At 43.2% G+C, this 24,391-nt stretch overlaps 1 protein-coding gene across 3 annotated transcripts in view; it reads left to right on the top strand.

The window, feature by feature from the left end:
- dlgap4b (discs, large (Drosophila) homolog-associated protein 4b) overlaps nt 1-24,391 on the top strand; it is a 146,184-nt gene that overhangs the window by 75,916 nt on the left and 45,877 nt on the right. For all 3 annotated transcript variants that reach the window (XM_085456212.1, XM_085456214.1, XM_085456213.1), the window contains exon 3: nt 12,696-12,744. The gene's annotated coding sequence lies outside the window, so the exon portion shown is untranslated. The remainder of the gene's footprint in view (nt 1-12,695; nt 12,745-24,391) is intronic.

Here is a 24,391-nt window from a genome sequence, read left to right as displayed (position 1 = left end):
GATAATGACACTTAGAACTGGAATTTCATAGTGTAGAACTGATGACTAAGAATAGTTTTTTGCAGTTTTCAAAGACATATTGACAAAATTTTTCACATTAATTATCATGTATGTATAAAGTTGCAATAAAGTAGATATAAAAAACAAGGTGGTCATCATGGTGACAAGAGATTGAAGAATATTACATTTCATGCGTAATTGCGCATAATATTATGCTTCTTAACCTGCCTTGGCAAATTTTCTTAAGTATGCATTTGTTAGGTATTTTCCTGGCACTGATCAAATGTGCATCCAGGCTCGAAATTGCATTTGGTTTGCATTTAAACTTGCTCAGACGATACATTATTGCAGATTTTCTTTCTTTAGGCACACATGCATGCAAACATATTCACAATAAAATATTCAAAAAGATCCAAAACCGCAACTTAACTAATGTTCCACCAATACGGCATCTGTACCAGTCAGGTTCTAACATTGATAAGTGGTGTGAACGCTTTTAGTTATTCTTATTCTTATTATTAGCAGTAGTGTTAGTATTAATGTTATTGTTTCTGTTTTGCAATTTTAGCATCCAACCACATCAATGTTACCTGTATCAGCTCAACTCTATAGCCTCGATCTCTGAGTCATTTCAAGGCCCGACACTTTAATATATCAGTGTCCTCAAGGTTTTGTCTTTACAATTTTCGCAGTTATTTTTAGGCATAATTTATAAACTCGTTCAGGTTTTGATTAAATATAAATAAGCATGTTGTAACTCATGTGTCTGTGCACTTTTTCTGTAATAAAAGGATTAAACTTCATCAGATGAGTGCCTAAAGAGAGCTATGATTGTATTAATGTAAAACAGCTGTGATTACATTTCCCTCAACAGATATTTGCTGTTTTAGTTCAGGTATATAGAAATATAATTTCTAACAACCAGGGTTGTTATACAGGCCTTGACCCGAATCGTAATTAAATACCGGCTGGAAATTGCCAGTGCACAAATGAATCAAATTATATTCATTGAGCCACTCAAAGTACACCAAACATATGATGGTTTATTTAACACTAGCATATGTCTGGTGTTAAATACCAGTAACTGTCGTTTAGTGCTATTTCATGTCCTCACGATTTAAACATCATCACAGATTCTTTTTTAAATTTGGCTCAAACGTTTGCTTGAGTAAACTGACTGTCAGTGAAAGTTCCAAATTTACACTGACCTCATAAAATTTAATAGAAAGTATTAGCATTAGTGCATATGTGGACAGATGTGGATATTAACTGCAACTGTATTAAGACAAATATGGGACGAACTGAAGCATTTGAAGTGAGTTGCATCTGGATTCAAAGTTAGAATGTGGTGTGTCCTACCTCTATGAGCTGCTGCTTCTGCTTTTGGTTTTATGAAGATGGGGAAAAAAGTGGATTCAGAATGTGCTGGGTAACTGGAAATTTCAGCTGTATTGCAACAGATCAACAAGAAGTTATATTTCAAAAAGAGTGGTAACACAGCAATAACCTTTCTTGTTCTTTAGCGGTCTCTCTGGGTTGCAAAGGAAACTTTGTAGAACTTCCACTTCAGACTACAATGAGAGTCAAGAGCACTTAAAGAGGTCTTTACAGGCCAGCGTTTATATGTAGTTCAATAGTATAGCGTAGTGTGTTTATGTGCCCCTGAATGTACTAAAACATGTATACCAAAGCTTCACTGAAACACACAGCAGAAATACCTGATAACAAACTGTTTTAAGTATAATCCATGTTTTAGCTGTCATGAGACGTGGTGACATTCCTCGGAGGCTTATATTGATGTGATAGCCTCTCACAGTTGCTGCAGTTTTGTCGACTTCACATCCATGATGCAAATATCCGGTTCCACCACATCCCAAAGGTGCTCTGTTGGATTGAGATCGGGTGATTGTGGCAGCCATTTGATTACAATAAACTCTCATGTGCAAGAAACCAGTTTGCACTCGGTTTGGTCTTCTGCTGTTGTAGCCCATCTGTTTAAAGGTTTGATGTGTTGATGTGTTCAGAAATCCTCTTTTGCATACCTTGGTTATAACAAGGGGGCATTTGAGTTACTATCGCCCTCCTGGCCTCCTCTGACCTCTGGCATCAAAAGGCAACCAGGGTATTTTCTGTTTTTCACACCATTCTCTGCAAACCTCAGAGACACTTGCTGATCTACTGGGATTTTCCTGCATAGTTCCTGAAATACTCAGACCAGCCCATCTTACAACAACAACCATGCCACATTCAAGTCACTCAAATCACCTTTTTCTCTGAACACTCCCCCATTTCAACATCGGCAGGTCATCTTGAAGATGTCTTCACACCTAAATATATTAAGTTGTTGGCAAGCGACTGACTGAGATGTTTGTTTGATTAGATGTTTGCTTGAAGGAATAGTTGAACAACTGTACCTAAAAAGTGGTGAGTTTGTGTATTTACCTGCAAAATCAGAAACATTGATCTTAATTTAGCCCAGCTTAAACCTTTAAAGCCGGTCAGAGCGGGCACGCTCTGTTTTGCGTAACTATTGCTAAATCCCGGTAGCACTGCAACCACATAAGCTAGCGCAATAATTTTTTTTGCATATGAAACCGGAGGAGTTGTACTTACATCTTATGCCATCAGCTTGTCCTAGATCACAGTTTCCTTCCACATATAGCTTTGCAAAAACTGCATAAAAAGCACTTGCACCAACAAAAACATAATATTCCAGAAACACGCTTTGCCGATCTGATCAGCTGTTCGTAACACTACCTACGTCCATCAGCGCGAACTATCGCATGTCCACCATGACCTGCCCGAAACCGGAAGTGACACCATTTTGCGGAAATGTAGTTTTTTACCATCAGGGTCTTGCGAACCTGTACTGGCGTTTTTAAAGGTTATGTTTGACTTTATGACTTTCTGTGTCGTTTCTGGGATGCTTAGGACTCATATTGCACTGCTGGAAATAGTTTATTTTGATGCATATGCTGTTTTTTTGCAAATTTGCACTATAATATTTATTTTTGTTTTTTCTGCAGTATATAAAAATTGGTGTATTTCAAAAATAAAACTATGAAGACACTTGAAATAAATATCCTGTGGTGGGAAACTATTTTGTGCAACTTTTTGGTATTTACAGTTTTGAGGGATAAGCCTCTTAAATTTCTCTAACTACAAATATATGTTAAAAAATCAAAAACGATTTTCAATTTTTTGTAGTTTATTGCACTTTTTTGCAATTTATGTAATTACTATGCACTTAATGCATACATATTATTCAAATGTGGGCTATAATAGTTGTATTGATGTATATCAACTTGAAATGCTCCAATAAATGGCACTACAGCATGTATAAATATGATATAAGCCCTGGCGGACTTGGTTCTATGGTAGGTCTTAAAGGGTTAATAATCACAAATTCCTCTGCATACGTTCAGTTCAATGCATTCCACCCACTGGAGAGATTTCCCAAAGCAGATATTTATAATGCATTCCATAAATGAAGAGCCTAATCAGCAGATCCCTCCAGTCTGACGCCTCAATCGGTTTTCTAATCTCATTTCTAATTTATCTCACTCTGGCCCGCAACAAACCTGGTGCTGTGAAGTGCATTTTGACATTAATCCTTCAAATTTGCAGTGGGCAGTGAAGCAAGGCAAGAGTGGTTTGGCATGAATCCCATTCACAATTCAATGCATAAAACTCCATAAAGTTCATTTGTCTTCCATTCAAGGTCATCTGTGCTCTGTGAATGGTTTTAAAGTTGTGTAGATGTGTCTGTTCTCTCAGTGAGTTGAAGAAATCCTTAAGGTGCATGTGACTGCACATGGGAAACATGAAGAAGAATCAGCTTTACCATAAACATTAGCTGTAGGTACATTTTTTACTCTGTGTCAAAATAACTGCGATCCATACTGGTGATTGTTCTTGTTAGGGGCCGGGTTTGGTTATGTTCTTGTTCTTGCCATTTAGATTCTTTTGAATAACACTTTACAGCCAATACGAGATGACCTTTAACACTGTTAAGAGGTGTGTGTGTGTGTGTGTGTGTGTATGTGTGTTTGCATCTTTGCAATTTTTCTTGACATTTTATCAGAAAAGGTCACAGCACTTTTGAGTTTTGTGTTTGTTGATTCTGTCCCGAAAATCAAAGCTAACCTGTGTGTGTGTGTTTTTCTCCTACATATTTCACAATGATTGTGGATGTTCAAGGCCCAATGCTGTGTCTATAGCCGTTTCTGAGTTGTGGTTTAGGAACATGGCATTTTCTATAAGGGTCCACCTCTGAATGTGGCTGAAGCCTGCTGTATCATGTCACTGATGCCAACAACAGGGACACTCCCATGCTGTCAAGCAACTTTAAACTCATCCATTAGTTTGATAATCTGCTCAGAAATAACTTTGCCATTTTGACAGTGCTTTAATAGGTTCTACTATTTTTCTGATACTTAGGGGTATGACAAGATGTTGAGGTTGTCAGGGGTCACCACTAACATTGTTTTGCCCATAGAAATATGTAACACTTTGAGGTTACAGGAAGGAAACCAGCTCAGTTAGTTCACGGTTCCGTGCATTCAAATGTCTGAAAGAATTACAGTTTACGTGTGCAAAAAGGCATCGTGGCTGAGAAAACATAACTCTTTTGATCAACAGAGTTATAATATTAGACCGCCTCAATTCTGAATATTAAAGTCACTGGTCAATGTTTTAATTTAAAATAACTACTGTTCCCTCACAGGACTGTTGTCGCACTGATAGAAATGCAGATGTGGCATGCATTTCTCTCTAAAACTTACCCACATAGTATAAGTTGCCAGAAATTTATTACTACTGCTGTCAGCTTTAATTTCGTTAAAATGACGTTAACGCCATAACCGCATTAACGCCGCAAATCTCCGTTATCGAGTTGACGCGGATCGCCCCGTGCATGGGGCTGGACGGCGCTAACGCGTTAACGGGCTAACCGCACTAATGCATTGACGTCGTGCAGCCCCACGCACGGCTTGTCAACTCGCTAACGGAGATTTGCGGCGTTAATGCGGTTATGGCGTTTTCATGAGATTAACCCTGGATCCGGGTGACCAGATTTAAAATTGCTCAAACAGGATATTTTGAATTTTAATTACCCTCATCTATTTTAAACATAACCTACTCTCATCAGTTCTTGTCACGGTCCGGGGCAGCGGCCGTGTGAAGAGTGGAAAGGAGGACTCAAATGCAGCACTTACTCAGATGTGAAGGCGATTTATTGACAATATCAAACATAAAGTGGAGATGGCAAAACAGAACTAAGGATGAACTAAACTGGGTGAAACTACACAAAGGAGTGGCAAACCTGAACATGTAGGGAGAACAGCAGGGAGAGCACGCAGGGGATTTCACAGGGTATGAACACAGACGACGCGACGAGGAGCAGAGGAAATCACACACTATAAGTACACAAAGAGACACTGGGAAATCACACACAGGTGGGGGAAACAGCTGGACCTGATTAACCTGACGAGACAGGGGAACACTAACACCAGGGACCAACAGAGGGAGCACAAACCCAGAACCCAGTGTCTAAAATCCCAAACACAAACCATCCCAAAACAGCCATGAATAATAATGAAAGTAATAACAATAAAGAACATAAACATAAAGTCACTGAGTCATGGTCGCAGGACCATGACAGTACCCCCCCTCAAGGGCTGGCCCCCGACAGCCACAGAAACACACCACCAGATCCGGGCGGGCGGCAGGGGGCCCAGGACGGAGGGACCGGGCCAAGACCAAAGACGGAGGCCCCAGAGTCCCAAACAAATGTTCACAAAAAAAAAACTCACAGGGGAGCAGAGTCCAAAACACAGTTCAGGTGGCCGGCCAGGGGCCCGATAACACAGGAGGCCAGGATGGGACAGTGCAGGAGGCCGGCCACGAAGAAGGCCGTGGAGGCGCACAAAAGGTTCAGGAGGCCGGCCGTGCGGAAGGCAACGGCGGCCGCTCAGGCGAAGAGGGTCCGGGGGCCGTGCGGAAGGCAACGGCGGCCGCTCAGGCGAAGAGGGTCCGGGGGCCGGCCGGAAGGCAACGGCGGCCGCTCAGGCGAAGAGGGTCCGGGGGCCGGCCGTGCGGAAGGCAACGGCGGCCGCTCAGGCAATGGCGGTCCGGGGGCCGGCCGTGCGGAAGGCAACGGCGGCCGCTCAGGTGACGGCGCCCGGCCAGTAGCCTAGCCAGCGGTCCAGAAAACGGCCGTTTAGCTCCAGACCCAAACGAGGCTGGGCCAGGCGAGGCTGAGGGCACGGAAGCCGGGACCGCAGCAGGCGGAGATGATGATGCAGACACGGAGGCTGGACCAGACGAGGATGCAGACACGGAGGCTGGACCAGGCGAGGCTGATGAGGACGCTGAAGCTGAGGCTGGACCAGGCGAAGCTGAAGAGGACGCTGAAGCGGAGGCTGGACCAGGCGCTGCGGGTGAAGATGAGGATGCTGTGGCCGAGGATGCGGGCACGAAGGCTGGACCAGACGAGGATGCGGGCACAAAGGCTGGACCAGACGAGGATGAAGCCGGACCAGGCAGGGACGAAGCCGGACCAGGACCGGGCGAGACTGAAGCTGGACCAGACGAAGATGCAGACACGAAGGCTGGACCAGACGAGGCTGAAGCCGGACCGGGCGAGGATGAAGCTGTAGCTGAAGCTGGGCCGGGCGAAGCTGTAGCTGAAGCTGGGCCAGGTGAGGATGAAGCTGGACCAGAATCAGGCGAGGATGAAGCTGAGGATGAAGCCGGACCAGGCGTGGATGAAGCCGGACCAGGCGTGGATGAAACCGGGCCAGGCGTGGATGAGGCCGGGCCAGGCGTGGATGAGGCCGGGCCAGGCGAGGATGAAACTGAAGCTGGACCAGGCGAGGATGAAGCTGCAGCTGGACCAGGCGAGGATGAAGCCGGGCCAGGTGAGGATGCGTCCTCAGGCTGAGGTGTGGCCGTAGCAGGCGGTAGCACTGCCGGTGGTGGTACTGCAGGAGGCGGCGCTGCAGTCACAGGTGGAGAAGCAGCCACAGGTGGAGAAGCAGCCACAGGTGGAGAAGCAGGAGGCTGGACAGGCTCCTCGGGCCCCCCAGCAGGCGAAACAGGAGGCTGGACGGGCTCCTCGGGCCCCCCAGCAGGCGAAACAGGAGGCTGGACGGCTGGACGGGCTCCTCGGGCCCCCCAGCAGGCGAAACAGGAGGCTGGACAGGCTCCTCGGGCCCCCCAGCGAAAACAGCCGCAGAACCAGTGGGCACCGGGGCCCCCGGCACACATGAAACAAAACCAGTAGGCACGTGGGCCTCTGGCACATATGAAACAAAACCAGTAGGCACGTGGGCCTCTGGCACATATGAAACAAAACCAGTAGGCACGTGGGCCTCCGGCACACATGAAACAAAACCAGTAGGCACGCGGGCCTCCGGCACACATAAGGAGGGCTGCAGCTGCGCAGAGCACTGACCCTGCTCAGGCAGTGACAGCCCGGTGCAGTTCACAGCTGGCATCTTGGCCTCCAGGGGTCCAGAGTAAGCTGAGGGCAGAAACCCAGCCTCTGGGGAAGCCCCGGAGTGAGCAATAGTCTCTAATGTAGCCAGCTTTTGAGGAACAGATCCGTAGTGAAACAGTTTGTCTCCCTGCTCAGAAACAGCGGTGGAAAAACAGTGTGAAAATTGTGGCTTAAGGGAGGCTAATGGTTGTGCTACAGACTGGGAAGCTTGTGGCTGGACACAGAACTGAGCCGGAGAATGGCAATAAAGTCCTGGCTCAGAAGGAGCGGCAGAGACACAGTCTGTCAGTTTTGCAGCGGGTTTGTACACGCCCACTTGGGAAGGATCCGTTACCACGAAGGTAGGTAAGCGATCCATACAGTCTCCCATCCCGCTCTGAATAGCCCCAGAAAACAAAGTCCCGGAAACTGGGGAAAGCAATGCATCCCGCTGACTCACCGCATCGGGCTGCTCGAAAGTGAATGCAGACGGGGGGTGTAGTCCAAGGTCCAAAAGGAGAAACTTCCGCTCCCACGGACATAACGAGTCTAGAAGCCATGGGAGACCGGTCACCAGACGCTGTAGCCGCCTCTCTATAGTCAAGTCAAGTCAAGTTTATTTATAGAGCACATTTAAAAACAACCAAGGCTGACCAAAGTGCTGTACAGTAAATACAGATAAAAATACAATAGAACACAATTTCGTAATAACACCTCGCTGATAAAAATAAAATAAAAATATATAAAACAAATAAATTAAACCTTTCTAAAAGCCAATGAAAAGAGGTGAGTTTTAAGAGCGGTTTTAAAAGTTTCTAGGCTTTTGGAGAGTCTGACGTGAGGAGGTAAACTGTTCCACAGTCTGGGTGCAGCCACAGCAAACGCCCTCTCTCCCTTTGTCTTTAATTTATACCTGGGAACATCTAAAAGCATCAGGTCGGCTGACCTCAAAGATCTCCTGGGGCGATAAGTACTAAGGAGTTCTGACAGGTAAGAAGGTGCAGTGCCATTTAAAACCTTAAAAGCCAGCAATAAGATTTTAAAATCAATCCTAAAGGCAACTGGGAGCCAGTGGAGAGAGCAGAGAACCGGAGTGATGTGGTCTCTTTTTTTGAACCGGTCAACAGGCGAGCGGCATCGTTCTGCACCAGTTGAAGGCGATGTAGACAGGAACGATCTAGGCCAGCATAGAGGGAATTGCAGTAGTCTAGCCGTGAAGTAATAGAAGCATGGACCACTCTTTCTAGATCGTTCCTGCAAAGGTAAGACTTGACTTTGGCTAAAATCCGCAAATGATAAAAAGATCCCTTAACTACAGAGCTAATTTGTTTATCAAGTTTAAAAGCATTGTCAAAAATAACACCAAGACTCTTAATGGAAGAAGTGCAATCGGAGGTTAGGGGTCCCAAAAAGTCAAGAGAGAAGTTGGGATCTTTAGGAAGCCCAAACACAATGACTTCAGTTTTGCTTTCATTAAGGTGTAAGAAGTTAAGAGTCATCCAAGTCTTAATGTCAGACAAGCAGGAGAGTAGCGGCTGCAAAGAAACATTGCAGTTCAACCTCAGAGGGAGGTAGATCTGAATATCATCGGCAAAGATGTGGAAGGACACATTATGTTTACGGAGCACATCGCCCAGAGGGAGCAAGTACAGAATAAACAACAGGGGGCCTAGTATGGACCCCTGAGGTACGCCACAGGTTAAAGGAGCTCTGGGAGATGACAGTTCACCAAGGTGAACAGAAAAACTCCTATTATTCAAATAGGACTGGAAAAACTTTAAGACAGTGCCCTTTAAACCGACACAATGTTGAAGGCGGGATAGCAGTATGTTGTGATCAACAGTGTCGAAGGCTGCTGTCAGGTCCAGGGTTACTAAGACAGCAGCACAACCAGAGTCAACAGTTAAAAGCAAATCATTAAAAACTCTCAGAAGGGCGGTTTCTGTGCTATGCCGAGCTCTAAAACCAGACTGGAACTTCTCATAGAGATTGTTATTGTCAAGAAATAGCTGGAGCTGCGTGAGGGCGGCTCGTTCCAGTACTTTAGACAGAAAAGGGAGGTTGGAAATGGGCCTATAGTTAGAGAGTAGGGATGGATCTAGATTAGGCTTTTTAAGGAGAGGTTGAACAACAGCGTGCTTGAAGGGTGTTGGAAAACAACCAGAACTGAGGCAGGCATTGATCAGGACCAGAAGGAAAGGTCCGACTGAGTCCAGAACCTGCTTCAGAAGCCGAGAGGGGATAGCATCGGTGGAACAGTTGGTAGTCTTAACCTTGCAGACTATTTCATGCAGCTGAGAGAGAGAGATTGGTTCGAACTGATTAAAGGCAGAATGGCACAAAGACAAAACACAGGGATTGGAAGGTGAAGATGGAATGACAGACTGCAGGGAGGAAATCTTGTTTACAAAGAACTTTAGAAAGTCATTACAGAGGGTGGCAGAAGGTGTGAGGCTGGTGGATGTGTAAGGATTTACAATGGAATTTAAAACACGAAACAGAGTCTGAGGTTTATGGACACTACTGCTAACCAGGTTTGATATGTAGGAGGACTTGGCCTCTTTAACGGCTTTCTGATAGGTTGAAAGAGAGTCTCTGAGGATATTAAAAGAAATGTGCAGCTTGTCCTTTTTCCATTTTCTCTCAGCACACCTACAGGTGCGCCTGAGAGCACGAACAGAGTCTGTAATCCAGGGTTCAGCGTGAGCTTTGGGACGGAGTGTTTTTAGGGGAGCGATGAGGTCCAAAATAGAAGTACATGTTGAGTTGAAAAGAGCAGTTAAATCTTCTGCACACAAGGAATCAATCCAGTCCACCGTGGAGAGCTCAGAGTTGCTAAAAGCAGCAGAAAACTGAGATGGTACATGGGTATTGATGATCCGGTGACGGCGTGAAGGAGGTTTAACTGCAGCATCAGAACAATGTGCAGTGGCAGAAAATAGAACAGGAAAATGATCGGAGATACACGCACTCTCACAAATTTCAGAGATGTGGATACCCAAGCCGTGAGACATGACAAGGTCCAAAGTGTGACCCTTCTCATGTGTGGAGCCAGACACACACTGAGTAAGGTTGAAGGAATCCAACAGTGAAACAAAGTCTCTAACCAGGGGTTTAGATGGACAGCACACATGAATATTCAGGTCACCAACAATAAGAAAATGATCGAAATCTACTGAAAGCCCTGAAAGGAATTCCCCAAACTCACTGATAAAGTCCTTGTTAAATTTGGGAGGACGATATACCACTGCAATCAGTAACGGAGTGGATGAGTTTAGTTTAAAAAGCTGTAGTTCAAAGCTGGAAAAAGAGGAAAAAGAAATCTGATGGCAGTCATAAACAGATTTAAAAACACAGGCGAGGCCTCCGCCTTTGCCAGAGGACCTGGGAGTGTTTAAAAAACAACAGCCTGGGGAGTCCCAGCCTCTATAGCGCGCTGGGACTCCCCGCCCGGGTTTTCCAGCCACAGGTCAATAAGCACCTGTGTGGCATCGATTAGATTCTCCCGTAGCTCCTTGGACGGGTTAAGCGCTGCTGGGTCCATGTTGTGGTCGCGTCGTACTGTCACGGTCCGGGGCAGCGGCCGTGTGAAGAGTGGAAAGGAGGACTCAAATGCAGCACTTACTCAGATGTGAAGGCGATTTATTGACAATATCAAACATAAAGTGGAGATGGCAAAACAGAACTAAGGATGAACTAAACTGGGTGAAACTACACAAAGGAGTGGCAAACCTGAACATGAAGGGAGAACAGCAGGGAGAGCACGCAGGGGATTTCACAGGGTATGAACACAGACGACGCGACGAGGAGCAGAGGAAATCACACACTATAAGTACACGAAGAGACACTGGGAAATCACACACAGGTGGGGGAAACAGCTGGACCTGATTAACCTGACGAGACAGGGGAACACTAACACCAGGGACCAACAGAGGGAGCACAAACCCAGAACCCAGTGTCTAAAATCCCAAACACAAACCATCCCAAAACAGCCATGAATAATAATGAAAGTAATAACAATAAAGAACATAAACATAAAGTCACTGAGTCATGGTCGCAGGACCATGACAGTTCTGACTGACAGCTCATTTATATATATTTATGTCTAAACTTTGCTGTTGTCTTTAAACCTGCACGAAAGATCTTATGGGCGGGTTCTGTATCTTCGTTTGCATTGTATGTTTGTGTTGTTTGTGTGGCATCCACACTCTTTGTTTGCTTCCCACATGAATGCGTAAAAACATCAAAGAGAATATTTTCGAAAGTTGTCATACTTCAGGATGAAGCCTTGGCATGACACATTCTGCACACTGAATACTAACACCAAGGTTGTGCCCTTCTACCAACTGTATATTTTAGTCCTTGTGGCATTGATGAACAAAGCCTTCTTTTCACTGAAGTCCTGAGGAGAAGCTCAATCCATAATGCAAAATAAGAGTTCTGGGATGCCGTTTGATGCCTGACCTTCGAGGGTGGTTCTCCCAGGATTTTTGATGGCACTTGTCAAAGTGTGGACCTTTTGTACTTTCCGGTGAGAAGCCTGAACTCCTTCTCTTCTTTTCCTAACTAAGGCAACATGAAATTAAAAAGAAAGCTGTCGACAGAGAGACTTTTTTTGTCCAAGCACTGATCATACTCCTCTGTGTGGAGTCTATTATATCACAGAGTCCACATAGGACAAAACAGTGAGTGGACGGACTGCTTTGAAAGGCCTGGGGTCAAAAAATTTGTGATCCCACGCTGTCATAGTTTCTGTAACACTGCAGGTGTTATAAAACCAACAGGAATATGAATGAGTGGGAGATTGCCATGATTGAAATGTCCTAAAGCAACTCTGTGCCTTTGTAATATCCTCCAAGGTGTGGGAGAGGCAAAAGAGAGCGAAAGTAGGACACTCGGGCGTAAAGCAGAGACAAAAAGGTGGAGCTGCTTGCTACTTTGCTGGCCTGAGCCTGCATACAAGTTGCCCTCAGGCACTGGTTCACAATCAGTATATTTTGTCCTGATTTGCAATGCTGCATGGCAAAGCCTTATCCTCAGCTCTGTGTGCTCCCCGTGGGTATAGTGTGTGTGTGTGTGTGTGTGTGTGTGTGTGTGCGCGCTTTCGCAAAACAGCTTAGGTTTTCTTGTCACTTAACAAGGAAAGCATGACATGATTATATGAGTTCATAACAGACAGAAATGTTGAAACACTTTTTCTTTGTATATCTTCCAGAAGAGCTCCACCAACTCAGATCGAGGCTTCTGAGAAATGAGCTGCCAATGTAAGTCCCTTGGCTGACCTCAGCGCTTCGCTGGTAATGTTGCTTTTAAATTAATTAAACTGACTGAAAGTTATAATTGAGTACACAAACACTCGTGCATGCACAGAGTGATAACCTTGTACCCCAAACCTATCCCTCACTTCACCTCACTACCCATCATGGACAGAGTTTGCCGCTGACATACACTAATTTATTAGCAGCTAATTGCTATCCCTTGCAGACATTCTGGTGGGACATCAAAGGATGACACTCCTCAGGAGAAACGATTGAAATTCAAATTTCAAACAATACCCTTTCCCTCTGTATGGTGCTACGGACTCGCCGCCTTTGGTTTTAGTTTGTCATCCCAAGTGCATGGAAGGCTTAAGGCTCTATCAATAATGGATGAGGATTTGAGACTTTACAGTGGGTTTTCCAGGAGATTCGGTGCTTCCATTTAAAGCCCTGCAAGACTGGCACTCTGTATACCTGGAAACTGCTGTTGTCGCTTTGAAGCAGTTCTTGAGGCAGTATAGTCGCTCAGTGCTGCTTACAGAAAAAGATAAGAAGCTGTAACTTTCAGAGAAGCACCGCAGCTGTACACATGGGATTTTAGGGTGAAGTCTATGCTGCGGTCTTTCATAGTGCATTCACTTCTAAAAGCATGCTGTAGCAAGCTGAGGCCCACACAACAAAAGCACTGCAAAAACGTCCCATTTGTATCATATTATGACCCGGTGTGAAATGCAGCCTGTTTTCTGTTCTTAGCTGACAGGAGTGGCACCCAGTGTGGTCTTTTGTTTCAAGGTTTGACTCAAGACTAGATAACAAAGACACTGCAAAAGCATTGCGTTTGTGTCATATTGTCCTGTAAACATTGTAATGATTTATTTTGTGTGGACAGCTTGGGGCAGTTCAAAAATCTGTTGACTATCTGGTATTATTTAATGGCGATCATATAGTATGTTTCCCACTTATAAACTATGAGAATTAGCAGACACATCATTTGCATTTTGTTTACTAGGCAATTATAAAATCAGCTTTCAGCATTTACGCTTTGTTTCTTCGCTAACTCTGGAGGGAAAAGCTAAGTCATTAGTAGCTAAATGCTTTATATGCTAGTCAATGACTTTGTGTTAAATGGTGGTAAATATTCAGCTTTTTGGGGGCACATTTACTGTAACCGCGGCTAGAAATTCAACTACTGAAGACCGTGAGTAATAAGCTTAGGCCCTAGAGACTGTTCGACGACCTCCTGTGTATTTCCTGAATGGTTGGCGAGGAGTTGTTGGAGGCTGCTGGCTGTCGCTGAGTGAAATGGGTAGCAGAGAGAATTCTACACCAAAAACTTCTTTGTGATTACTTTAGGGGCTAGCGGATTGCCAAGGTCTCCCTTTGTTTACATGAAAGATGTTGGCTTATGTGCAAACATTTGCTAATTAAACACCAAGCTATAATGAAACAGAGAGCACTCTCCTTCAAAATAAAAGCTGTGCCTTACACTGAAACCAACAAATTTCAAAAAGATCCACTTTTTACTTATTTGTCCTATACCCATCACAGTTTCACTACAATTTAGTGAGTAGCTGGCAAGTGTTTTGCAGACAAATCAGCATCTTCTATGGGCAACATCAGCAATCTGCAACAACCAAAGAAATCACAAGGAAGTTTTCAGTGGAGCACCATCTCAAAGATGACCAATTTTTGACCAATTTCACCTAGCGATTTCCAGCAACCTCCAGTTACCCATCAAAGTCTATCAGGGAATACACATTTTTCCTAGCAACCGGTATTTACCAGTATGTCTCTAACTGATCTCTAGCCCTATGTGGTTGGGGCTTTAGCCGTGTACCTGCCAGCAGCCACTCACAGCTAATCTGGGAACACAAATCTTTCCCTACCAAGCCAGGGTGGCTAGCATTAGCATCAATCATTAAAACAGACAGTTGTGTCTGTTTTAATAGGTAACTGCTTATGGACCCTACAGAGATGGCTTTCAACCCATGCAAACATTCCCATGCAGAGCTTCAGAAAGCCAACACCGCCTAGCTCAACTCTGTGTGGGTCAGATGTCGATTGATTGACAAGTGGGCTGAAACAGGAAAGAGAGTGACAGTAATAGAAGAACAAACAATAACAAAAATCAGTGATTATAAAAATAAAAAAAGCACAGACAGTAGCTACAGTGGACATTTTTCATTGTTTTTAACACTTGGTTTCACTTCAGCTCTTTGTATTTTGTAACTTTGCTCCTCTGTGGAGTTGGCTGGAGGATCAGCACCACATCCTTTCGATACTTCCTCTTTCTGGCAACAGGCGTTCCCTGCTGTCTGCCGATGCAGTGCCAACAGAGAACTATGTTGAACCCATAAAACACTCTGTAGAACTGAAGCCCTCAAAGGTGGATAATAATATTTTCTCACTAGGATTGCAAGTCAGCAGCCTCTCATGTGTCCGTGCCAGGATGTTGTAAACCAGCAAGGTGGAAAAATGAGTTACATTTTAGACGTCTCATAAAAACAGCACAGTTGGGCATTCATTCATTCATTTATTAGGGTCACATTCATTGCAAACATGTTAGTTGATGTAAAACTGCAGAGAAGGTTAGCCACACTCACCAAACATTGTGTAAATTCAATATTATGTGTGTTGCACAGTGTTTGAAATATTGATGGCGTTTAAAATTAGATGATTTTAATTAGATTCAAACTGTATTTTTGACCTTGTCCATTACATCCTGATTGTTTCTTGCGTGCTTTCCTCTTCTTACATAAGTCAGTTTATTTGGGTTTTTGCCACATTTAATCAACTAAGAAATTCATCCTAAGGAACATTTCTCATTATTCTAGAAATGTCTATAATTTGAAGGGTTTTTCTCATTCTTATTTTTGGTTAAATAAATTAAATTATCTGCCTATTTAAGCTTGTTGATTCTCTGGGAAACAGCTTGCCCTATTTTTCTACCAGTTTATTTCCTTATATATATATATATATATATATATATATATATATATATATATATATATATATATATATATATAGTGGGTAAGTATAGAGACAAAAATGACCACAGATATCGACTTTTAGTACAAATCTGGCATAACTGTGTAATGTAATAATGTTAAACCGTGAAAATAGAGAAACCGCAGTTGTAATATTTAGCATTGTGTCTGCAATGTCACATTTTAATGGAAGTTTTACACTGTGTCCATATTTAAATGAAGGATTAGGACACAGCATATATCCAAAAGCTGACTAGCTCTTATATACTCAGTGTATATACCCCTAAAAACATACACAAAGACGATGCAGTCTTTATGTTTTCTTATATCACGTCACACATACACACAGAGAAATGCATTAGTATGCAGATATGGCCCTTGACATTTATACTCACAGGCAAATGAACAGACACTTCTTCAGGCCAACACATCGGCACACATGTTCACACATACAGCCACTTTCCTGCAGAAACAGTGGTCCTGCCAGCTGTGTTGCTGTGGTAAGGAGATAACAGGAAACTCCAATCACAGGTCTTCTCTCAATCCATTCCATAACACCCCTGATGGGAGTCTCCCTGGGGTTGAGGATGAGAGGGTATAGCAGACATCACACTAACAATAGGCCATGCTAGAGGTGTTGAAATTGGATCCAAAGTTTGCATTCGACACAGGCTTTTGTATCGTACATGTGTACCAAAAGTGCACTGATAAAAAATTAACCACACAAAACTTTTTTTCAATTCAAGCAGCATTTGACAAGAAATAATATGAACAATGACGGCTTTGTGAAGAAAGGAGGAAAAGGGGTGCAACTGCAGTACTGAAACATTGTGATCAAAACTGAGCACGCTCTGAGAAGGTAGGGTTGAGAGCGGGGCTGCAGTGCACAGTCATGATTGATGCATTACTCTGCCCTAGTTGTCTGCACACAAGAACAGGAAGACTGTGGCAATTTTACCCAATCCCTGTGTAAAACTTCTTTTGTCTCTTCACTTTCCCACTCCTGTTTTGTCTCTCTATGCACTTGCAATATGAAGAGCTCATCCTTTGCTATTAAAAAGCCTCTTATGTGTGCAGACAGTAAGAAGCAAGCGTGGAAATCATTTTTAGCATTAAAGGGCTCTTACTGTCCTACACATAGGATATAAACTATCTCTTCCAGAGAATGCAGATTATTTCATCCCATTTCCTGCTGCCTTTTAATATGCTGCACACAATCACATCGTAACTGTGACATGCACCATTCCGTTTTTCTATCCTTTGTTGCTAGATACCTAAAAAGCAAAAATGAAATGCTGTTTCATCCCCAGAGATGAGATGTACAGTGGGGCAAAAAAGTATTTAGTCAGCCACCGATTGTGCAAGTTCCCCCACTTAAAATGATGACAGAGGTCAGTAATTTGCACCAGAGGTACACTTCAACTGTGAGAGACAGAATGTGAAAAAAAAATCCATGAATCCACATGGTAGGATTTGTAAAGAATTTATTCGTAAATTAGGGTGGAAAATAAGTATTTGGTCACCTCAAACAAGGAAAATCTCTGGCTCTCACAGACCTGTAACGTCTTCTGTAAGAAGCTTTTCTGTCCCCCACTCGTTACCTGTATGAATGGCACCTGTTTGAACTCATCATCTGTATAAAAGACACCTGTCCACAGCCTCAAACAGTCAGACTCCAAACTCCGCCATGGCCAAGACCAAAGAGCTTTCGAAGGACACCAGGAAAAGTATTGTAGACCTGCACCAGACTGGGAAGAGTGAATCTACAATAGGCAAGCAGCTTGGTGTGAAAAAATCAACTGTGGGAGCAATCATCAGAAAATGGAAGACATACAAGACCACTGATAATCTCCCTCGATCTGGGGCTCCACGCAAGATCTCATCCCGTGGGGTCAAAATGATCATGAGAACGGTGAGCAAAGATCCCAGAACCACACGGGGGGACCTGGTGAATGACCTGCAGAGAGCTGGGACCAAAGTGACAAAGGTCACCATCAGTAACACACTACAACGGCAGGGAATCAAATCCCACAGTGCCAGACGTGTTCCGCTGCTGAAGCCAGTGCATGTCCAGGCCCGTCTGAAGTTTGCCAGAGAGCACATGGATGATACAGCAGAGGATTGGGAGAATGTCATGTGGTCAGATGAAACCAAAGTAGAACTTTTTGGTATAAACTCAACTCGTCGTGTTTGGAGGAAGAAGAATACGGAGTTGCATCCCAAGAACACCATACCTACTGTGAAGCATGGGGGTGGAAACATCATGCTATGGGGCTGTTTTTCTGCCAAGGGGACAGGACGACTGATCCGTGTTAAGGACAGAATGAATGGGGCCATGTATCGTGAGATTTTGAGCCAAAACCTCCTTCCATCAGTGAGAACTTTGAAGATGAAACGAGGCTGGGGTCTTCCAACATGACAATGATCCAAAACACACCGCCCGGGCAACAAAGGAGTGGCTCCGTAAGAAGCATTTGAAAGTCCTGGAGTGGCCTAGCCAGTCTCCAGACCTCAACCCCATAGAAAATCTGTGGCGGGAGTTGAAAGTCCGTGTTGCTCGGCGACAGCCCCAAAACATCACTGCTCTCGAGAAGATCTGCATGGAGGAATGGGCCAAAATACCAGCTACTGTGTGTGCAAACCTGGTAAAGACCTATAGTAAACGTTTGACCTCTGTCATTGCCAACAAAGGTTATGTTACAAAGTATTGAGTTGTATTTTTGTTATTGACCAAATACTTATTTTCCACCCTGATTTACGAATAAATTCTTTACAAATCCTACCATGTGGATTCATGGATTTTTTTTTCACATTCTGTCTCTCACAGTTGAAGTGTACCTCTGGTGCAAATTACTGACCTCTGTCATCATTTTAGGTGGGGGAACTTGCACAATCGGTGGCTGACTAAATACTTTTTTGCCCCACTGTACTTCTGCCTCTGAAATCTGTTTATTTTCAGAAGAGTCACTTGAGACAAAACATTTGCTAAATGTATATGGTCTAATATATCAGGATGAATATGCTCAGAAATGCGCATCCCTTCTTGTCAAGGTCAATATCTTCTCTGACTCAGAAATCCTATTAGCGGAGATCCACATTACCTGCTTTAGTGCAGTTTAATAGGGTAATGAGTCTCAGTGGTGATATTCAAACACAGAGGGAAGGAAACCTCACGGGAAATTGTTGATTAAGAAGACTTATAAAGTACTAAAATGCCTTAATTTGTAAATCACACCCTAAAAACGACTCAAAAGAGTAATAGAACTTTTTCAGCCTTTGTGGATTGTAGATACAAAGACGCAGCACTGAACTTGGATTACTTTGTTTTTGTGAGTTTCAAAATTATGGAAATACTTGCCGTATTTTTCAGACTATAAGGCGCACCGAATTATAAGGCACATTACGTGAAATAAAACAGTCAGATAAGCCAAACTTTATTCAACTCATTTTTCTTGCTTCCTCCACTTCCGTACCATGCATTCATTAACCCTTTAAAGCCGGTCGGAGCGGGCACGCTTCGTTTTGCGCAACTATTGCTAAATCCCGGTAGCACTGCAACCACATAAGCTAGTGCAATAATTTTTTTGCATATGAAACCGGAGGAGTTGTACTTACATCTTATGCCATCAGCTTGTCCTAGGTCACGGTTTCCTTCCACATATAGCTTTGCAAAAACTGCATAAAAAGCACTTGCAGCAACAAAAACACAATATTCCAGAAACACGCTTTGCCGATCCGATCAGCTGTTTGTAGCACTTCCTACGTCCATAAGCACGAACTATCGCATGTCCGCCATGTCCTGCCCGAAACCTCATTTTGCGGAAATGTATTTTTTTTTTTACCATCAGGGCCTTATGAGCCTATACTGGTGTTTTTAAAAGTTATGTTTGACTTTATGACTTTCTGTGTCGTTTCTGGGATGCTTAGGACTCATATTGCACTGCTGGAAATAGTTTGTTTTGATGCATATGCTGTTTTTTTGCAAATTTGCATTATAATATTTATTTTCGTTTTTCTTGCAGTATATAAAAATTGGTGTATTTCAAAAATAAAACTATAAATGGTAAATGGCCTGTATTTATATAGCGCTTTTTTACTAGTCCCTAAGGACCCCAAAGCGCTTTACATATCCAGTCATCCACCCATTCACACACACATTGGTGATGGTAAGCTACATTGTAGCCACAGCCGCCCTGGGGCGCACTGACAGAGGCGAGGCTGCCGGACACTGGCGCCACCAGGCCCTCTGACCACCACCAGTAGGCAACGGGTGAAGTGTCTTGCCCAAGGACACAACGACCGAGACTGTCCAAGCTGGGGCTCAAACTGGCAACCTTCTGATTACAAGGCGAACTCCCAACTCTTGAGCCACGATCGCCCTATGAAGACACTTAAAATAAATTTCCTGTGGTGGGAAACTATTTTGTGCAACTTTTTTGTATTTACAGTTTTGAGGGATAAGCCTCTTAAATTTCTCTAACTAGAAATATATGTTAAAAAAACAAAAACGATTTTTAATTCTTTTGTAGTTTATTGCACTTTTTTGCAATTTATGTAATTACTATGCACTTAATGCAGACATATTATTAAAATTTGGGCTATAATAGTTGTATTGATGTATATCAACTTGAAATGCTCCCAAAAATGGCACTATAACATGAAAAAATATAATATAAGCTCTGGAGGACTTGGTTCTATGGTAGGTCTTAAAGGGTTAATGTTGAATTGCTATTGCAGTATATTAATGACTAACCTCGTATTCTGGAAGGAACTCAGTTGTTCTCCTGACTGAAGTTTGGTCCGTTTACAGCATCCTGCCATGCGATTACATTTTTTTCTCTAACCATCGGGAACCTTCACATTAACTTTTATCGAGTGGAAAAACGTTAGCGTTCATCCTCCAGCTTTATGTTATGTTAATATAGCTGTGTCGCTAGCGATCACATAGCACATCATTAAATAACAGCTAGCCCAACTTCAGTAACTCTATAAACATCAGTACCGTTTAGTTTTCTGTCTTCATTTATGTTGGAAGTGACAGCAGAGCTGTACATTTGAATTTTTTCAGAAATCTCTCCCTTCGCGGTCTACGTGGTCCGGGTCCTCAGAAGGTCGGGTAGGCCGGAAGTAAACGGCTGTGAAATTGGACGGTCTAGCCTTCAGATTAGCGTCACCGCTATCTCGGTGGAATTTAATAAACTCAGCCGTCTGCTCCTTGCTATCTAAAATATGACAGGACACTGGCGTAAATTCTCGACTGTCTCATACTTCTGTTTAATCAGTTTCTGTTTGATGTTTAGTCAGCTGTGTAAAAACCAAGGAGGAACCCACCCAGGGGATTAATAAAGTTTTATTTTATCTAATCTAATCTTATAACTTTAATCTCAGCCAAACCGATTTACTCACGAACAAACAAAACACTGAAAAAAGCCCAACAATAACATTTTTAGGTTGTCTAAGTGACTTATATATTACGTTTAACCAGAGCAGCGAAAGTCCGCGGTGATCTGAAAATGATGTGCCGGGAGTTGTGCCGTTCTCGGCCGCATCAGTAACACTCGAGCTCCCGGCTAGCTATCGAGCTGGTGGGTAGCAGACGTCTCCGAAAACGTCGAAGCACTTTTGCAAATATGCGATAACTTGATAAACCGAGCAGATATTTGATGTTTACACAGCTACTACTGAAAATATGTTAAAAGTTTATTTTGTGACCCAGAAAGATTAGTATGAGTAATTTTAAAACTTAGTAGCGGCCGCCATTGTTGGAAACTGGAGTTTGGCTGGGCCGCGCTATGAATTCTGGGATATGGTAGGCCACGAAGGACACACCCGACCCATCCTTCAAATTCGGGGAAAAGGAGTACGCATTTTTCGGCTGCATTCGGAGGAGTCTACGAATTTGGACAGCCTTCGGCACGTCGCTGTGACGTAATCGGTCTACAAATGGGGCCTCAGGAGGATGCAGCCCATGAATTTGGACACGACCAATAACTGTTGTTGGCATCCCAATACATCAGATCAAAAGGGCGAATGCGACTGTAATGATTATGCTTAGCACCAGTGTGATAAGATTTTTTTTCCGACCAGAACTTGGAGGGTTTACAAACACTGACTTGGACTCAAACTGAACAGAAACTGTCAAACAGCAAAAAACAAGAATAAACTGAATAGTAATTAATGCAAAAGATCATGAAATGTCATAAGACAGGAGAAAATGATGAAGGTTTGACATTTTAATGTGTCAAGCTTTTAAGGTCAATTTTAGAATTTTCTGGAAAAAAACAAACTTGTCTTGCTTGCATTATTAAACAGTATAACTCAGGGGTAGAAAGAGGCATTTTGATCATAGGTCACTGTATCAAGCTATGGTTTGGTATAGGTCAACTAGATGACAGCCTAGGGCAGGGGTCGGCAACCTGTGGCTCCGGAGCCGCATGCGGCTCTTTAGTCCTTTTAGTGCGGCTCCGCGTGGTTTGGGAAAAAAAAATTTTTTTTAAAGTAATTAGCTGAAGTGTATTTTATTTATGTTAGTTCTTTTTTAACTTGTAGTTCTAAATTGGAAGATATTTGTGATATTGAAATATAAATATAAAATTATATTCTATTAGTTTTTCATCGCTCAAAATAAGCGTCACACTTGCGGAAGCCGGTGTACCCGCCGAAACGCCGTGCATTTATCGAGACTTTCAACCCCAGGTAAGCCAATAATGGATCTTCGGATCCATGTTATGTCAGCAGCTGTTCTCCGCCGTGAACTATGTTAAAAACAAACACCGCTCACGCCTCACAGATGACAACTTACAGTCCTGTGTAAAGATGAAACTGACTTCGCACAGCCCCGATTTGCAGATGCTGTGCGCAGAGGTTCAGGAGCAGAAGTCCCATTGTAAAGATATCACAGCAGACTCGACGATGTTTCCATGAACACGCTTTTCAGCATCTCTTTATTGACCACTTTTCACACACGGTTGCTGTACGTATACAGTCGGTGTTAAAGCTCACAGCCCGACACATACCAACACAACAGCATAGATGGCACAGACATTAAGGCGGCGAGGCGTGATTGCTGGTGCCGCTCAGGTGCGTCCGCCTCCCCTGCAGCGGCGCTGCAAACCACGCCCCGCCACACACATTAACCAGGTAAAATACATATTTAGGCAGAATTTTGTAAATATCTATTTTTCATTTTTCAGCAGCATAGTGCTTTTTTTCCAATTGTTTTTTAAAAGTCAGGTCCAGGCTCCAAAAGTCCAAAGGCAATATAAGGGTGGCGGCTCACAACAGTTTTTGTTTGCTACATGGATCATTTTAGTTCCGAGTCTTTCCTTTTGTTATGTTTCTTTAAGAGTTCAAAATGTGTTAATTACATAAATAAAATGTAATTTTCTCTGTAGCACTTCATGGATTTAAGCAACACACCTTAGTTGTTCACACAAAGCATAAAGGTAAATATATATATATACAGTGTTATCTTCATTTTAGATGTCAAAAAGTATTTGCGGCTCCCAGTGTTTTCTTTTGCGTTGAAATCGCGTCGGTGCTAAAGGTTGCTGACCCCTGGCCTAGTGTGTCAACAATTGGATGTGTGCATAGGGGGGGCGTGGGGGGATATTTGCTGCTACTTGTGCTACCCTACATCTGACATATAGTGCAAAATGTATATTATCAGAAACACTGTTATTAGGGCTGAACGATATATCGCATTTGCGATAATATCGCGACATGATCAAGTGCAATTTTCTAACCGCAAAGGCTGCGATTATACTCTGGACATGTCCAAATTCATGGGCTGCATCCTCCTGAGGCCGCAATTGTAGACCGATTACGTCACAGCGACGCGCCGAAGGCTGTCCAAATTACTACCATATCCCAGAATTCATAGCGCGGCCCAGCCAAACTCTAGTTTCCAGCAATGGCGGCCGCTACTAAGTTTTAAAATTACTCATACTAATCTTTCTGGGTCACAAAATAAACTTTTAACATATTTTCAGGCGAGAAAGTAGCTGTGTAAACATCAAATATCTGCTCGGTTTATCAAGTTATCGCATATTTGCAAAAGTGCTTCGACGTTTTCAGAGGCGTCTGCTACCCACCAGCTCGACAGCTAGCCGGGAGCTCGAGGGTTACTGATGCGGCCGAGAACGGCACAACTCCCGGCACATCATTTTCAGATCACCGCGGAGTTTCGCTGCTCGGGTTAAACGTAATATATAAGTCACTTAGACAACCTAAAAATGTTATTGTTTTAAAGGCGTGTTTGTGTGTGTGTTTATACAATTGCTATTATGTTTGCACTTTATATGTAATGTTACTGACTGCAGAGATCAGTAAGATGTGTGTATTTTTTATTTATTAGTTTTATTTATTTAATATTATTTTTTAATTGAATGACTGTCTAGTAGTTCACAGATGTCGAAAAACTGAGTGTGGTAAAGCCACTGATTTTTTTTATGTATATTTCTGCAATCTGCACATTGTACTGACTTTCATTTTAATGTTTACACCAGGGTTCCTTGTCAGCACTTTATGCTCAGATGTTTGTAAGCTAAAAATAAACTATTGTGTATGTTCAAATATACTGTTGTGATTGAAGAAGTTAAATAAAAATGTCAGTCATCAATTCATGCATCACCTCATGTCATCATAACAGAGGTCTGTCTTCCAGG

The sequence above is a fragment of the Copadichromis virginalis genome, linkage group LG5 (assembly GCF_057382275.1).
Source record: "Copadichromis virginalis isolate Kocher_CV1m ecotype Utaka linkage group LG5, C_Virginalis_male_GT1.1, whole genome shotgun sequence".
Taxonomy (NCBI): domain Eukaryota; kingdom Metazoa; phylum Chordata; class Actinopteri; order Cichliformes; family Cichlidae; genus Copadichromis; species Copadichromis virginalis.
The sequence above is the reverse complement of the archived record's forward strand: the minus strand, read 5'-3'. Positions and strand labels throughout refer to the sequence as shown.